The sequence below is a fragment of the Oxyura jamaicensis genome, chromosome 1, assembly GCF_011077185.1.
Source record: "Oxyura jamaicensis isolate SHBP4307 breed ruddy duck chromosome 1, BPBGC_Ojam_1.0, whole genome shotgun sequence".
Taxonomy (NCBI): domain Eukaryota; kingdom Metazoa; phylum Chordata; class Aves; order Anseriformes; family Anatidae; genus Oxyura; species Oxyura jamaicensis.
Genome location: NC_048893.1, coordinates 137,628,320 through 137,645,033, shown reverse-complemented (window position 1 = coordinate 137,645,033; position 16,714 = coordinate 137,628,320). Strand labels below are relative to the sequence as shown.

Below are 16,714 nucleotides of genomic sequence, written 5' to 3'. Positions count from 1 at the left end.
TTTAGATAAGATGTTAGGAAGAAATTCTTCACTCAGAGGGTGGTGAGGCCCTGGCACAGGCTGCCCAGAGAAGCTGTGGATGCCCCATCCCTGGAGGTGTTCAAGGCCAGGCTGGATGGGGCTTTGGGCAACCTGGTCTGGTGGGAGGTGTCCCTGCCCATGGCAGGGGGCTTGAAATTAGATGGTCTTTAAGGTCCCTTCCAACCCAAACCATCCTGTGGTTCTATGATTAAAGCTGCCCCCTGGTAGGGTCCCCCACTGAAACTCTGCCCCCAGGCAAGGTCCCTCGGGGGCCTCCCAGCAGAGGCACCCAACAGCAACACGCACACGTGGAGCCCCGGCCAAGTTGCTGGGTCTGCTGGCCAAGGGCAACCTCCCAGTACAGTTGCATGCCTTCCTCTTTCATTTCCTTGGCTGTCTCTTCTAAATGCACCCGTAACCGTGCTGCCTGCTTGGGATGTTACAAATAAATGACAGTATTTGCCTTTTAGCTTAACCTGGGTTGAGCGAAGTGTGATTTCAGGTAACTGGATAACAACAAGTCATTCTCTCCCCAAGGATGTGGTGAATCTGTGAATGAGGACCTGGTTTGGATGACAGGTCACTCCTGATATCTTTTTCTCTGCCATCTCAAATGATGAGTGTCTGTGTGGGGTATCGGTTCAAACTGCGGTGCTGAACCATGTTGTAATCAATATGATGTCCCAGGGTGGAATTTCAGTCTTCCTCTTTGACTTTTTTATAAACTTGTGAAATTAAAAACACTTACCTACACACACTGTAGAGAAAGGATATTAGTGAGGTGCAGCATCTAACAACCAAATCTTAGTACTAGAATTATGGTCCCCTGTGCAAATTTAATTTGGACTCCTTGTAAGTATGAGCAGCAATAATGTTTGTAATTACTTGATCAGCCACTGTTTGTTTTCTCTGGTCCCTGCATCATTTAGTACACATTCAACCCACTCCAGGGACAATCGGTGGTGTACAGGACATCGCTTCCCTCTCATTCTGTACATGGTGAGGAAGATTATCATGAGTGAGACAGCTGCATCCTGCTTTTGACAGGGTTTCTCTCCCTGCCTCCTCAGAGAGCCTCCTGATGGCTGAAGAAGACAAGCAAGTCCCCTGTGGGTGGTCACTAAGTCCCTGATTTGAGACCCTGGGGTCTTACCTCCAGGAACACTGAGCACTAGCAGCATCAGATGGCACCAAAGTTATGGGGCTGTGCTAACAACACTGAGCACCCCAGATCACCCCCTCTCCAATTAGCTGTCACTGTAGCCTCTTTGTGCATTTGCTGGTATGTCTGTGATCACTTCACGAGGACACGGTGAATTTTAACTTGTTCCTACATCACATGCATATTGAAGTTTGAAAATTTTTCACTAAATCAGAAAAAGAGCTACTGAGTGAACAAGATGACTGTAAGGGTTTGGAACAGCTTCTCATTAACTGAGCAAGTATTCTCTGCTCAGCTATCTTGTGATCTATGGGGAAAAAAAAAAAGAGGTATGCAAACATTTATAATGCAGTATCATATTTGGTATAGCCCAATGACTTTTACAACTTATACAACTTTGTCATATCACTTTGAAGTGAGACATATTGAGATTGCCCAGGTATTACCTAAATTTGGACTGTTTGATTTTGCAAATCCAGTAATGGTGGTGTAACATTGTTTATAAGTTGTGTAAAAAGTGCATTTATGTGCATTACCTATATCTACGTCTACAATGTACAGCATGCATGGATACATAATTAACACACCCAGACATGTACATATAATTTTGGATGCCAAATTCTATGTCAAGAAAGGCTCAGTCTGTCTCCCAGAACTTTATAGCTTGCGTAAGAATTAGTCAGTATTGTACATACACATAACACTGACCAATGACAAAATCACTTCAAATCTCTCTTGTCTCAAGATGTATATGGCATATTTTATCATTTCATTGCTCTTAGAAGTATACCATGAAGGAGCCTTTCAGGATATTTTCATACCACTTAATAATTCATGCAAAATACATCCCTGTGTTATTGTTGAATCTGGGAAAGTTAACTATAGACTCAAGACCAGATCTTCGGTGGATGTAATCAGCATAGCCACCACCGAGATCAACTGAGCAGAAACAAATTGTGGATTTATCACAGTAATAATAGGAAAATTCACATTGGATGGGACCTCAGGAGGTCTCAGGTCCAACCTCCTGCTCAAAGCAGGGCCAGCCATGAGCTCAGCCATGGTTGCTCAGGGCTTTGTCCAGTTGGGTTTCGAAAATCTCCAGATAGGGAGATGGCACATCCTCTTGGAACAACCAGCTCCACTCCCTGGCTGTCCTCATGGGCAAAATCTTCTCCTTATATCCAACCTGAACCTCTCTTTTTCTGTTTACACCCATAATCTCTCACCTGCTTGTTGTGTAATGCTGTGAAGAGCCTGGCTCCATTTCTTGACAACCCCTGCTAGCTAATGGGGGCCATTAGGTCCCCCTTGAACCACTTCTCCTGGTTGAGCAAGTTCAGCTCCCTTCTGCTGCTTATGGGCACATGAGTGGCACTGCTTCATCTCCTGAAGGTGAGCAAAAGCACCCCGTTCCTCCTCTGGGAGTGGGGGCGCTGAGCCCTCTTGCATCCCACTCATATCAGAGTGCTTTGAGGGATGGATCTTGCAACATCCACTGACTGATTCTGTTTTCTACTTTTTTGCTTATAATTCTGCGCAGGTATTGGAAGGTGCATTTTTTTTTTTTTTTTTTTTTTTTATGATAATGCTGTCTTTGTCTCTCCTTCATCAGAGAGCGAGAGAGATAGGCTGGATTGTGTTATCTCTCACCCTCAGCTTGGTGCACTGAGCTGCAGTGTCATTTTTCAACCAAAGCTGAAAGACTTGTTCTATCTGGGCAATTTTGATTTCTTACTTTACCCACTCCCATCTCCCTCCCTGCAACAAGATGAAAACATCAATATCTGTTTTGGGCTCCCAAGGTATGACACAATGTCAATGGAATTTGTTTTTAATCTGGGTGACTAACAGTTATCTGACAATTCAAGTAATATTTCTCCACATCCATCCATCAAACTCTAGCCAACTTACAAGGGGAGACAGCAGCAGATTTAGCAACCAAATAAGCCCGTTAACACCCTGGGATTGTACCTCTAGCTCCCCGTGATACAATTTTCCCCCAGCCTATCCTGAGCTGCCCTTTTCATTGTTTATTCACGTAAAATTACAACTCTTGTGCTTGAAAGTCATCCTCTTCGTTTCTGGGGCCATTTCCTACAGCGAGTCAGGTCAGGCAAGCTATTATTAGGACCATGTTTATTTATAACAAGCAGTTTAGCATCCAGCAACGAGCGGGGACAGGCTGCGTGGTCCTGGAGGACAATGGCAGGCTGGCAGTGCTGTTGTGAGCTAGCGCTGGAGGCGCAGGGCTCCTGGCTGTGCCGTGCCGTGGGCAGCCTGCTGCCTTTATGAAACAGGATGTCGAGAGCAAAATGAGGACAGGCTGGAGCTGGGTGACGTGGGCAGCGCAGGGCTGACAGCCCTCCCTCCCAGGTCACAGGCAGGGTTCACGGGACTTAGACCAACATTCAAAAGCAGGGTCTTGCTGTATCCCTCATTTTGTCCCCTCATTTTTGCTGGGCTGCATTCCACAGTTTTCTGCACATTTCAGCAGCACATTCAACCAGCATTAATTACAGAATCACAGAATGGCCAAGGTAGGAAGGGACCTCTGGAGATCATCTGGTCCAAACACCCTGCCAAGCAGGGCCACCATGAGCACATTGCGCAGGATGGCATCCAGGCGGGTTTTGGATATCCCCAGGGAAGGAAACTCCACAGCCTCCCTGGGCAATCTGTCCCAGTGCTCTGTCACCCTCACAGTAAATAAATGCCCTCTCTTACTCAGACGGAACTTCCTCTGCTTCAGTTTGTGCCTGTTGCTTCTCATCCTGTCACTGAGCACCACCAAAAAGTCTGGCCCCATCCTCTTGACACCTCCACTCAGGATATTTATATACACTGATAAGACCCCCTCTCAGCCTTCTCCTCTCCAGGCTGCTGGGCTGAACAGTCCCAGCTCTCTCAGCCTCTCCTCCTATGACAGATGCTCCAGTCCCCCAGTCATCTTCATAGGCCTCCACCAGACTCTCCAGTAGCTCCATGTCCCTCTTGTACTGGGGAGCCCAGACCTGCACACAGCACTCCAGGTGTGGCCTCACCAGGGCTGAGCAGGGCAGGATCACCTCCCTCCACCTGCTGGCAACACTCCCCCTAATGCACCCCAGGACACCATTGCCCTTCTTGGCCACAAGGGCCCATTGCTGGCTCGTGGTTCACCTGCTGTCCACCAGGACCAGCAGACCAGACCCCAGCCTGTACTGGTGCACAGGGTTATTCCTCCCGAGGTGCAGGACCCTGCCCTTGCTTTTGTTGAACTTCATGAGGTTCCTCTCGGCCCAGCCCTCCGGCCTGTCCAGGCCCCTCTGAATGGCAGCACAGCCCTTTGGGGTACCAGCGAGTCCTCCCAGCTTTGTGCCACCAGCCAACTTGCTGAGGGTGCTCTGTCCCTTCATCTGGGGATGAGACTGAGCCCAGTACTGACCCCTGGGGGACACCGCCAGCTACAGGCCTCCAGCTGGACTCCTGATCACTCCAACACCGCTGAGCACAACCCCTGAGCTCTGCCATACAGCCAGCTCCCAATCCACCCCACTGCCCCTTCATCTATCCCACACTTCCTGAGCTTGCCTATGAGGATATTGTGGGAGACAGTGTCAAAAGCCATGCTGAAAACAAGGTAGACAACATCCACTGCTCTCCCCTGGTTTCGCCAGCCAGTCATTACATTGTTGAAAGCTATCAGATTGGTTAAATATGATTTCCCCAGTGAATCCATGCTGACAAGTCCTGATCACCTTCTTTTCATCCACATGCTTAGATATGACATCCAGGATGAACTTTTCCATCACCTTTCCAGGAAAATTATGTCATTCATTCATCTTTATTCTATCTCATTATTCATTATGTTGACTATTCACGTTAATCTAGCCCATCTCACCTGGCAACTCGCCATACCATAAGCCTACCAGGAGGGGCCCGGCCAAGTCTGCAGAAGCAGAGAAGGATGTGCTCCTGCAGTGATACCAAAACTGGAGCAGCAAAAGGGGCCAAAGACCACAGAGGGCCTTTCCTGTCAGTGTAAGGTTAACCAGACAGTAATGCACAGATCAGGCTGCCACACCAAGAGGTGGCACCTCCAAACTACCTTGTTTTCCCTCAGATGAAGAAGCCACTTCTCTTTTGCAGTCTGGTCCTGTGACACCATGGGGAACTTGTCCCAGCTGAGTAACTCCCTGCAGACATATGCCAGACTCAGGTGCATCATTTTGCCCTTCTCCCCTCCCAGGGACCTTGGCAGCTCATTTCACACAGTGAACTCTGCTGCTGGAGGCCCAGGCACTCAGCATCTCTCCAGGAAGGATGCAATCTCCCCACATGGGCAGAGATAGGGTCACAGCTGCAGAGGTTTCAACCCTTCCTGTTAACTCCAGCACCTCCTCTCTCTCCCTGTGAATGTGAGTAGTGGCCAGGAAAATGGTGCCAGGGATTGATGAGGGGCTAAGTTCTCCTTTTTTCCTTTCTCCAGTAAATCTCCACCAGCACTTTTCATCTTATCAGTTTGCATTTGGTTGATTTCTCTTTATGCTTTTGAGGAGATAGGTGCCCTACTTTGATGTTTAGCATCCCACAATGACATCTGTGCTTTCACATCCATCCCTCTGAGTGGGAAGCTGTGACCATGGCTGTCAGGAGACCGATGTCCAAAGCAGCTATCACTGAGATAAATCCCACAGACCTTATTCAGTTCTTAGCTTGGCAAAACCCCAGTGAAGATAAGGAGAGTTTTAACTGATTGAAGATGTCAGGTTCCATTAATGAGCATGGCCATGGCTCCTGAAATCTGTTTTCATGAATTTGCTCAAGACTATTTAGAGGTGTTTCTGACATTTGGCAACATTAATATTTAAGCTTTCCTGTGTTATTTTTGCTAAAGGAATTAGAAATTAGCACGTCATGATCATAATACAGTAGCTGAAAATAAAGGGCCAGATTGTGCCCTCAATCCACACGCACAATTCCCACTGATGTCATTGGAAATTGTGCGTATGCCTCTGAGGGCAGAATTTGGCCTAGCCTGCCTCTTCTCTTCTTGCAGCATGCATATTGCGCTTGCTGCTGCTAACAGTAGTGCTGTGCAACAAGAGAGGAACACATACCTAAATTATTTAGCACATTGATGACCTGCAGAGTTTTTTCTTCCTTTTTTTTTGGTAAAGACTGAAACTGCAATTCTTCTAATAGCTTAAATTGATGCTTTTGCAGACAGGTCCTGCAAAGAAGGGGATGTCTCTGACAGATGAGCGTATTGGAGTCTGGACAAATGGGTTCAGCATGTGTGATGGTTTTACTCGGGTGGGAGACTGAGCTCCACCACAACCCCTCTCTCACTCCCCCTCCTCAAAGAGGAACAGGGAGAAAATATGATGAAAGGGGCTCAAGGGTTGAGATAAGGACAAGGAGATTGCGCAGTAATTATTGTGACGGGCAAAACAGACTCAGCATAGGAAGATAGTAAGATTTATTGCCTATTACTAATGAGCTAGAGAAGTGAGAAACAAAGGAAAGAAACCAAAAGCACCTTCCCCCACCATCCACCCTCTTCCACCTCCTCCCCGCAAGCAGCGCAGGGGAACGGGGGAGTGGGGGTTATGGTCAGTCTATAGCGCTTCTTCACCGCCGCTCCTTCTTGGTCACTCTCGTCCCCTGTGCTGTGGGGTCCCTCCCATGGGATGCAGTCCTTGCTGAACTGATCCGGCGTGGGCTTCCCACAGGCAGCAGCTCTTCAAGAACTGCTCCAGATATGGGTCCGTACCACGGGGTCCATCCCTCGGGAGCAAACTGCTCCAACCTGGGTCCCCCACGGGCATAAGCTCCTGCCAGGTCACCTGCTCCTGCGTGGGCTCCTCTCCACGGGCTGTAGGTCTGGCCCGGAATCTGCTCCGGCAGGGGTCTTCCACAGGCCACAGTCTCCGTCGGTGCAGGTCCACCTGCTCTACCGTGGTCTCCTCCATGGGCTGCAGTGTGGAACCCTGCTCCACCATGGCACTCCATGGCTGCAGGGGGACAGCCTGCTTCACCATGGGCCTCACCACAGGCCGCAGGGGACTTCTGCTCCGGCGCCTGGAGCACCTCTCCCCCTCCTTCTTCACTGACCTTGGTGCCTGCAAGGCTGTTCCTCACTCCTCTCACTCTCCCAGCTGCTGTGTGGCGCAGCATTTTTTTTTCCTGTCTTAAATCTGCTCTCACAGAGGCGCAAACAACATCACTTATTGGCTCAGCTCTGGTCAGCAGCGGGGCCCTTACCAAACATGGGGCAGCTTCGAGATCCTTCTCACAGAAGCCACCCCTATGGCCCCCTGCTACCAAAACCTTGCCACATAAACCCACTACAGCATGTTTCTGAAAAGAGTGACAGATGTCACTGGGACCGCCGTGGGGTGATGGCACAGGTGACCACTTGTTGCTCATTCCAACTCTGGGTGATAAAGCACTGCATCTCTTCTTCCCTTGAGCTCAGATCTGATGGACTTAGCCTATACTAAACGTTGTCCTAAAGAAGGATGCTTTCCTGAGCCAAGCCATTTGGCTGTAAAGTTTTGTTTTGTTTTGTTTTTTTACTTCATAAGTCATCAGGAAAATGGATGCTTACATTGAATTTATGACTATTGAAAAAGTCTCAGAAAAATTGCTCAGAAGATAGGGATGGGGATAGTTCTTTGAAAAATAGTCTTTTTTCCTTTGCTTTTCTCCCACAAAATATTCAGAAGTAAACTAATCTTGAAAACAGCTTGATTCATCAGCAACAGAGTACTCTCACGTAGCAAAATCAAAAAAAGGTGTCAGCTGTGACAAGACTGTATGTGCTATATGTACGCTTTAAAAGTGAGTGGTAGCAGACATTTTGAGACACCATATTGTGATGTAGCAAACTACATAAATACAAATCTTCGCTGCTGAAGCCAGGGATCTGACTCAAACCCTGACAAAGTCTGAATGACTGCTTTTCCACTGACTTTGTTGGCGTCTGTCCTGCTCTAGGTGCTCAGAAGGACAACTTCCAAATTGTGCTCCACTGGTCACTGCTGCTGAAACTGCAGAGAGATGAGTTCCCACTCCCCTCGCTTGTCTCCAGCTGTTAAATTGCAGTAAGAGAAACACACCAAATACTTTCCAACTGCTCTTTACCTGTGATAATAATTGCTTTATCACAGTTACCACAGGGATCAGATGCCATCATGACTAGAAGGAGATATACTCCATATGGGGAGAGATGGTCTATTACATATCTTGCTGGTGAATTTGAATCACCCTGTAAAAACTGAGAGGAGTCTACCATGTGCTGGATATTCAGAGGTGATTAATCTTTCCTGGGCTTCCACTTTGAGACAGTAGATTTTTTAAAAGATGGACATGCAGTGTAAGCTCATCCCCAACGAAGAGCATGTAAACTGCAAGCCCTACCCCAACGAAACTACAGTCCATCACTTGCCACTTCTGCAAGTTTAGGATTTCGGGCACACACTGGAAAAAAAACAAAATCCAACTTTTTTGGTCTGTGACTATGCTATGCAATCAGCAAGACCAAAGCCAAAAACAGCAGCAGCAGAATTACACGTCTGCTGACATAACTAGAAAGAAGAATTAATGCTGAAAGTAGTGAAAAGAAAACCATTGCACAGGATTCTGTACACTGTACTTTAGGATCAGAGAAAATAAGAGGTTTTCAGGGCTCCGGGACAGCATTTCTGGCATTACTATTATTATTAAACATTTTGTATGAAGTAGTTATGGCAGACTGGGGAAGAAGGGTCAAGGGTTGCAAATCTTGCTGTCAGTACTAAGGCCCTGATCCTGCTCCCAGTAAAGGGAAAAGGACATCTCCTGAGGCACATCAGAGAAAATATATGAGTTGACACTTTAAAAATTAAGCATCCTAGAATTGCTGTGTCGATTATTATCCCAGAGACAGCTTAAGCGATTTGCGCAGTCACAGAGCGAACTGGGGCTGAGCCAGGAAGAGAAGACCGGGCTCCCAGTTACTGGTCTTGCTTTCTTACCACTAGGCACATCCCCATCTATACTCTGAAATCCACAAGGGGAGGAAAACCAAAATCAAAGATTTATCTCACTTTTAATGCAGCTTCATACTGTTCTGCAGCACAGACACAGAGTCAAATGTTACTGCCCTGGCTAAGCAAGATAACTCACTGATTTCAAAGGAATCACTCACCTGATGGATTTTGGCTTCACAGCACCAAACAAATCATTCAAATCCCTACAGCATCAATGCTTGTTGGGAGAAGAACAGACCGAGTGGTAGTCTGGGATTAGTGGCTTGAGCAATTTCAGATAAACCTATTATATAAAATTACAGTTGTGTGTTACTAATGGGTTCTTCACTCATTAATATGCAAAGGAAAATAACTTTGCTAGAGCTCTTGGTATCACCTGGCTATGCAGAGCGGAGAGGTTAAATACAGAACAGACCACACTTGTAAGAAGATTAATGCATACAACAGGGATAGTAGCAGGCTTCTGCTGGCTCTAATCTGGCATCTGACCGGGACAGGGAGAGAGAAAGAAGGAAACTCTAAGCCAGTTAAAGTAGTGGATTATTGATGACAGAGGATTCACAGCTGATAGGGGAGCTGCAAAGAGCAGGTAGTAGGGATGAAACACAGGGCAGAGCACATAACAAAAAGACAATACTAGATTTTACAGGGAACGCCTAATGCATGGAGAAAGCAGTGGATAGAACAATGATAGGAACTTCCCAAGAGTACAGGCTTGGGGTGAGCAAGGAGCAAAGAATCTGTGCAGGTCCCAGCTTCCTCTCTAAAATTACATTTTACACACCAACTTTTTGTTTTGTTTTGTTTCATTTTGTTTTGTTTGTTTGTTTTTTTAAAAAAAGACACCAAGCTATTCAAATGAGGATTTTAACTTGGACAAATAAATGACCTGAGAAGCGAAAAAGTCATCCAAGAACTCCCTGCCGTCCTCTGCTCAGACAAACACTGGGTGGAGAAAAGCACTGAAAATTACTAATAATTACAGAAAGTCTGGTGAAGACTTCCATGTAGCTAATGTTATCTTGGGAAGGAAGCAGCTGGGAGTAGGCTGGGGTAGCACCAGGCTTCTGCAGCACAGCTGGCTAATCAGAATAAACCCCAACAGCCACTTTTAATGATGGGTAATTTTAAAGAAAGTGACTTTGTTAAAGTTCTGGAGTGATGTTTAGCAGTGACATTCGGGAGCAGCTTGATTCTTTTTCTTTTCTTGCGTGGTCCTGAAGAAGGGTGGTTGAGGCACTGAGTAGGGCCCGAGGTATCAGGAGTAGGTGACAGATTTGAGGGGAGAAATGGAAACAAATTGCCTTCACCAGTGAGGAATTTGGCACAGCAGAATGGCAAATTCACAGTCGGGAGGCATTTATTAGGATTTTCATATTATACCTGATTGGCTGAGTGGAATTATTAATATAATTCCATTAATATGCTTCTAGGCAATTAAAATCATTACGCTCCCAGGGTTTCTGCCCTGGGATAGAGTTTGTTAAAACCAGCACTGCTGGAACTTCTTAGATTTTAAATTTCTTCCTGTAGCTCCTCTCGTTGTCTAATAGATCCTGGTGATGCTATAGGTATGACTGAGATGATGTCTCTGTTCCAAGTTGTTGGTATTTTAGTATGAATTTTCTTTTCATTTGGGGTGTGAATAGGACAACTTGTAGTGATGTGTTAAGAAACCGTACTACAGTCTGGGTCATGATTAAGTTACAGTAAAATTACAGACTGTCTAGAAGAAAATGAGCAATCTCAGCTGTGAATATTGTAGAATGCATTATCTCACAGATTTATTTATTTCAATACTGCCTGTTTAAAATTCTGCAGGGCTCCTTGAGCTGTATATAGGTGCTAATTTAAGTCAGAACGGGGAAAAAAAAAAAAAAAAAAAAAAAAGGATGTATGTTGAATTATATTTGTGCATAGAATTATGAGATTGGATTTTGATCCACTTGTTTTTGTTGAGACAGTAGATACTACTAATAGTTGATACTTCAGAGTAAGTTAAAGAAACTAAAATCTAAATGGCTTGGAAACATAATTTCCATGACAGCTTTGTCAATGCACCTTTTACTGATTTTCTTTGAGGAATGTATTGGCTATGAAGATACTACAATTTAAAAGCAACTCATCTTCTTTTATCTTAGATCAATTTCTAATCAACTTAGCCAGGCAGAAATAAAGTGGCTTTAAGTACTTAAGTGTTTATTGAACATCCACAGTTGTAGTCCCTTGCCAATGGTGGTTTAAATCTACACCTGTAGTCAAACTACTCCAGAGATGTATGTAGCCGCATGCCTCTTGTTGGAGCACCCCAGTCATGGAGGCTGCTTGATTGCTAGGTTGCTCAATGGCCTGGTGCTGAGCTGTTGCAACTGGGGGACCAGTCAGCCCAAGGACTGCTCCCCAAAATCAGTATGAATAAGAAAGCACCGTGTTTACCTCCTCTACCCTACCCAAGTCCTCTGGGAACTCCCGTATGCCTCTCTGGTATTGCCCATTGCCCTTGGTCCTCTCTTGGTCAGAAGTATTTATAACCTTAAGGGCTGCCTTTTGAGCAGTGGGGGTCTGGGATCTCCAGGGACAAGATAGCACAAAATAAATTACAACAACAGTAAAATAAATTGTATGTGGGACCTGCATGTTAAATGGCACTGAGCCACCCTTATCATTTTCTCCTGGTCAAGTCATGAACATACCTGCAAAAGGAAGAAAAAGCTCCCACCCCTGAGAGGGGGATGGAAATCAGGCTGCCAAGCTCTCCATTCCAGCTTGTGTGGTCACTGCTGAGTTTGGGTGGCATTTTGAATGCACTGGGGAGGCTGGCTTATACCTGAGACTGTAGCTGTGCCCACACATCCTTAGGGAACTTTGAAATAGCAGAGATAATGTCAGCCCCGTTACCATATGCTTTCAGTCTGCCCGGGCAATGATTGTATAATAATCCCTAACAGAAAACTGAAGACGAGATTTCAAGTGGCTGCCAGAAAACAGTTTTTCACTTCGAGTGGCAACTCTGAATAAGGAAGCATCTGGCACATTTGATCAGACAAAGAAAATTAGGTCACTCAGAAAAATATTTGATGTTCTTCCTGAGGATCATAACACTAAAAATGCCTCTATGTAGAATGGCAGTATTCTCTTCTTCAGCACCATTTCTCACATCATTATGTTTTGTACTGTTCTGAGTTGCTGCACTATATTTAGTATCTGTTAAATAGTAGAATATAGATTATATAACCTATCATTTTATCTCCTGCCAGTGACAGGAGTTTAAGAGCAAAGAGGGTTGTGTTGTTTTTTTTGTTTGTTTTGTTTTGTTTTAAGGATTCAAGGACAATTGGTTTGATGCAGTTAACTGTTAGGTGTTTTCCATGAGTTTTTTTTTTATTTTTTTTTTTTAATTGCATTTTGAATGAAGAAATGTAGATGATCTTTTGCTTTGTACTTCTCTTCTTTTGGTTTAAGCACTCTCCATTCATCTGCCATTCCTGGATAGTCAGTGGAGCGAGGCTTCACCTGAGGGGTCCTGAGGGCAGGAGGAAGCTGCTGAATTGCCCCTCCTCGGGGTGGGGGGAAACAAGGGTTGCAGGAGGGTCCTGCCATGTGCTAAGGCTTGCAAGAGGGTTGGAGAGAGAGCCTAACCATGTAAGAGACAGAGTAATATTTCTGCTGAGTATGCTTTCCTGGGAGCTGAGTGCCCAGCCTATCCCAGGGAAGCACCTTCCTGAGGTGTTCAAATCAGCTGGGGGAATAAATACCAATATTTAAAGAACTGAGGTTCTCTGATTATTTCAAAGAAGGGAAAGCCCAGGAGCTGAAAAGCCCAAGTGACTCCATTCATAACAAAAAGGCCTGCAGTGAGAGAGGCTCGGGCCTACGCCTAACGGCAGGGCCTGGCTTCTCTTCCACCAGCTGGCCGTGCAGCAGAACAGCCTGAACACCTGGGCATCCATCTGGAAGGGAACTGGTCCTGATCCTGATGCTGCCAACCAGCACCTGGGTGGCGTGGCTTGTCACCCCCGCGTGCTGGTTGCTGCTCGGGGAGACTGGGGAAAACAGGAGTCCTGAAGGCGAGCCCTGGCTAGCTGCAGAGCCAGCCTCATGTGTGGCTTGCAGTCTAATTGCTCATGGAAAAAACACGTATCTCCAGCAATCTTGCTCCATTTAGTTAATTTCCAAGAATATCTCCTCAAAGGAAGCGACCTAGAGACATGTTTTTAAGGGAGAAGTGTTGTTAATTTACCTCAGTTTTTTTCCAGCTTCCTAAAACTAGGAATGGAAGCAGAGACCGCAGATTTTTCAGAACCTACAGACAAACTGCAGCCTGATTTAGCGCGTAAAGACATCACTGTTCCTACATTAATCTCTCTAGCTGCTAAATGAACAAGTTTGTGGCATTTTCATTTGGTTGCGAGGATGTCAGGTAGCTGAAAAGGAGATCCAAACTGCTGCCTTGGTCTAATTTACAGCTGTGTGGCACCATGACTGGGTTAGTCACTATAAGCCTATGATTCTTCAAATACTATATAAAGAATTGGACTGAAATACTTCCATAATACACACAAAAAGTGGTCTTGGCTTTCAAAATGGTTTACACATTGAAATGAATGTGTCCTCATTCCTGGGCATGTGTAGCGTTGCAAATTTTGTCAGCAGATAAAACAAACTTTTGCAAGGTAAGAAACTTGCCCAAGGTCAAGTGACACGTTCATATAGAAGGGGAATTAGGCTTCAGGAGGTTTCTGGCACTTCACCGTGAACTTAGTTCCTTTGTCCTGCCTCTTTCCAGTTTCTTTTATTCAGCCTTTAATTTTGTACCAAGGGCTCAACTGCCCTCATAAATCATAAATGAAAAAAAATGTTGAGAGGCTTCCTTACTTCAACAGCCTCAAAATAGAGCTTTTAGCTTGAAACTGTACTTTTGAGAGTGTACTAATGCCAAGCATCTGGTGTAAGAGCTGGCTGAACAAAGCGGGTTGTCTCAGCTTCCCAGCACCCATCCCAGCCTGGAGGAGCTTCACCACACGCTTTTTTTTCCCCTCCTTCAGGCTAACAATTATATTTCCAATTCATATGAGTTATTTCACTTTCTCCTTATTGTAAAGTTGTATTAATAGGTAAATAAAAACCTGCTTGTGTTACACTGTTCTGGGGTCAGGTCTAGTCGACACCAGAGAGGGTTTGCCAGTATGGGTTCATCCATGTGCTGACACAATCTCACCCCATAGCCACAGTTTTTTTCCTGGAAGATGTGTCGTTTGGTTTTGATCACAAATTTGATACAAACTGGCAAAGGCACATTTTTGCCTCTGGGAGCTGTAGATAGAGTAGAAGATTTACTAATAGTTATATTTTATCACAAGGATGTCCCTAACCTGCATTTTATACCAATGACCATTAATGGTCATTGGTATAAAGTGCAGGTTAGCTTTGTAGCTTTGGACAGAATCCTAGTATTTTGCTGCAACTCCCAGAGAATACTGTACTGAAATAAACTTCATTTTATCCTTTATTAGGTGTTTTTTTACAAAATAAAACGAAACAACAAAAAAACTTATTTTGTAGCACAGCAATATTTGCTTTATTTCCCTTATTGACCCCCCAGAATGCAAGTTCAGGGAGCATGTGTCAGCTAATCCCTAAGTCTGTGCTAAGAACACGATGGAAACTCTCAGAGAGTTCAACAGAATCTCAGAGTCTCGCTGGTTCGGTAGAAGATTACACTCCCAGCAGATAAGCCCCTGCATTTTCACTTGGAAGCTCAAAAGGGATAAATAACATTTCTGAAGCCAGCCAGCCAACAAACGGAATTTCTTAGCACAATGCAATCTTGCTGTGGGGGTTTTCCTGGGCATGTGTTTCCCATCAGGCATTATTACGCTGCTGTGTACACGCGGCTTATCTCCGAGCAAAGGTGGTAACACTCGGCCATTGATACCCTGCAACTCACTGAAGTTGTAAGATGGGTGAGAAAGGATTACTTGAGCCCTTTGATTCACAGCTGGTACTTATTAAATAAGTTTAAGGATGTGACATCACTATTTGTCATAAATGTTCTTGTTATGGTAGGGTGTGTATGGGGCAGGAGGGGTGAGGAGTTGTCATCATGTAGATAACGAAATCATTAGTAATGAATAATTCACTGTGCAGAAAAAAAGCAGCAAACAATGTCAGGCAATGGAATAGTGCTAGTTCAGTTACGTCTTTTCTTGTGTCTCCGATGAAAGGTTTTTAACCCTGATTATACCCAGTCTTAAGAGTGAGGTTTGCTTTCTGTAGGGACATTCGGCTCCAGGCAAGGTAGAAGGATGTTCCCAAATCCAGTAACTGGGTCAAGTCTAATTATCATAGCTAATTTGCACATCTCATTTATGGTAAAGGAAATTTTGTCTCAAGGTAGGTGAATGCCGTTTGGTTTATCAAAGACAGACTGAGATAGCTTCTAAACTGAAAGAAAAAAGGTCTTTTGCTAGATCCTAGACTGAAATAGGAAGACAATGTTGAAACCCTCATTCTGAACTATTTTCAACAATAAAATTAAACAAAGCTGTCACAGGCAGTAACCACCCTCCTGAATTTCCCATGTCCAAACCCTGGAGTTCCCCTCTTGTCCGAAAGTCAGCATTTCTATTTGGAAAACAGTTCTGTTGGATTTTATAAATTGATTTGCATCACTTGAAGCTGGAGTTGGAAGGATTGTTCATCAATGCCTTCTTTGCTCTCTCTATACATTGTATTAAAAGCAGCCCGGCCAGATGTGAGAAAGCTACAGAAACTCTCGGCAAAGAAAATAGATTAAAACAGCTTTTTGGTTACAGTAGAAAGCTTATTTCTTTGTATAATCAGTTTCTTTAAGAGACTTTCCGAGAGCATGTGTTTGTTCCCTCTCTGTCTCCTCTGTCTCTCTGTTCAGATAAATAATAAATTCAGAACCCCTCATAAAAATGGACACAGCTGTAAAGACTGGAAATTTTTAACGTTTTGGCACTTAGTACCAGCAAATAGCTTTACAGAAAAACATCCAGTGCTCTTGGATAAGCAAATTCCAGTACACATTCATAAATGTTCCTAAATTTAATATTCAGTGTACATGTCAACTTTCTGAAAAAGGATGTGCATCTGGCATATTAGATGCAACATTTGTTTATGCACAGAGTGTATACATACAAGTATTTGGGCCCAGGTGCTTGGTGAGAGCAGACTCAATCAATATGTCTATGTGTTTTTCTCTGCTTCATTTTTCCGCTGTAAGGTATTTGTTCCCTAACATAGAGATGTAGTGAAAGTATTCAAAATGCAGCTATTCATAATAGAGGCTTTTTGAAAAGGAAAAGGGAAAAAAAGGTAAAAAAAAAAAAGGGAAGGGAAGGGAAGGGAAGGGAAGATATACATTGTAGATTTTTCCATATGTGTTGTATAGAACTGACTACTGAAAAATCAAAGAAATTATAGGAAAAGACTTTTTATTTTTTCCTTTCCTTTCCTTTCCTTTCCTTTCCTTTCCTTTCCTTTCCTT

The 16,714-nt window shown here is 44.5% G+C and overlaps 1 long non-coding RNA gene across 1 annotated transcript; it reads right to left on the bottom strand.

Annotated features, from left to right (window-relative positions):
- Window positions 1-7,899: 7,899 nt before the first annotated feature.
- Window positions 7,900-9,954, bottom strand: LOC118178564. Its single transcript, XR_004756195.1, has 3 exons — window positions 9,578-9,954; window positions 9,360-9,484; window positions 7,900-8,438 (listed from the first exon to the last, which is right to left on the bottom strand). It is a non-coding gene; the product is annotated as an uncharacterized LOC118178564 (long non-coding RNA).
- Between the last annotated feature and the right edge of the window lie 6,760 nt (window positions 9,955-16,714).